Source organism: Oenanthe melanoleuca, chromosome 3, assembly GCF_029582105.1.
Source record: "Oenanthe melanoleuca isolate GR-GAL-2019-014 chromosome 3, OMel1.0, whole genome shotgun sequence".
Classification (NCBI taxonomy): Eukaryota; Metazoa; Chordata; class Aves; order Passeriformes; family Muscicapidae; genus Oenanthe; species Oenanthe melanoleuca.
The window spans coordinates 43733247-43735001 of NC_079336.1; positions in this window are offsets into that span (position 1 = coordinate 43733247).

Here is a 1755-nt window from a genome sequence, read left to right on the forward strand (position 1 = left end):
ACAGGATCCATGACAAGAAAATCACATATCTGGAGCAACGTCACACAAATCACTTGCAAACAGCAAGTAGGATCAAATACCTGACCGAAAACTAAACAAAACTTTAAATCAACAGAAGATAGAACTAGGAACTAGCGCTGCACATCTAGAAAGAAGGATGGGTGGACTGGTATTAAAAGTAAATGTGAAATATGGCTGGACTAAGTCCACAAACTCTCAGATGCAGTTCAATTAGCACTTTAAGCAGATTTAATCCATTGTGACTACTGAAACTAGTGATCCTGCATTCCCCATCCATAATTTCATGTGCATGTCCAAGCAAAGCTTCTTATCTGTACCAATACAAGCATCTATGTAGCTGGGACATGAACTGGCTTGGGAAACTGATGCAAATTAAAGCTGATCACAATTAAAAACTATTAACCATCATTAAAGCTAAGTAACCAGCATTAAACCTTATGCGGTGCACTACACAGCCATTGAAGTGCTCGTACTGGCACAAGGAAGGAGGCAGCAAGGAGGTACAGACAAATGGCTGAGAAAGGAAAACCTTTTTTTTAGAGTTGTCACAACTCATACCTAGTTAATAAAAACCAGTGAAGCCCCAGCACTGGAGAACGTGGTTCTCTGCCAGCTATTAAGGCTGTGCCATGGCAGCATACAGCTGCCAGCAACCAGCCACCTAGGGAATGATTCACGTCCAGCTGCCTTGGCAATGACTCACTGGCTCAGTGACTCACTGCTCCGCTGGTGGACAGAGCCCACTGCCTATTATGCCGCCCGATACTGTCTCACTGTCTCCTAGTAGGGACTCATTCATCTGTCTCCAGCCATCTGCTGCTGCCTGTCCCATGTAGTGCAAGTACCGTAGGCTCATCGGGGAAGACGGGATCTTCTGTTCTACATTTGGTCAGTTGCGAGCCTTTCCTCAGACTACGGAGTATTGCAACACTGAGTTTTATAATCTGTAACAGTAAGCTAAGAAAATGCTTTAGGTGACCATTGATCTATATGGTTTCCAACAATTTCTTCTAGGTATTAGCAAAAGAGAGTAGCAGGTTGTCAACCAATGACCCGCGCACACAGATCCGCGGTCCCTGGTGCGCGCCCACGGACGCACATGCCCTGCCCGGTCACTGCTCCTTGTGCCACACAGCCGCGTAGTGACTCTCCATTTCTCGGTCACACACGCTGGGCTCCTGGAGGGGGCGAAGGGAGCGGGAACTACGCCTGAACGCTCGGCTGAGCCGCTCTTACGAGGGAAGCGCCTTTCGGCGGGCGCAGAGGGAAGGAGCGCCGGGCGCGGGCGCAGCGCTGCCGCCGCGGCCCCGGAAGAGCCGCGATTCTCGGGCTCGCCCCTCGCTACGCGCAGAATGGTTTCGGGAGATGCTCCCCCGCCGTCTCTAGGCCCCGTTCAGCCCTGTTCCCCCTGGCACGGCTCCCTGCCGCCCTCAGCCCGTGTTTCGCACCCCTGCTGGGGGCGGCGCGGTCCGACCCCGGTGCGGCCGCCACACCGCGGCCCCGAGCGCTGCCCCAGCCCCGCCGCCGCCCGCGCTCCATCTCCCGCTCCCTCTCCCGCTCCCTGAGGGCGGGCGGGCGGGCGGGCTGCAGCGGGAGGGGCCAGAGGAACCGGCATATGCCTGGACAGGCGTCGCCGCCGCCCAATGGGAAGCGGGGGAGGGCGGGCCGGAGCGGCGGCCGCCCAATGTGCAGCGCGACCAGGCGTGATGCGGGTACCTGCGGGCGTATAAAGGC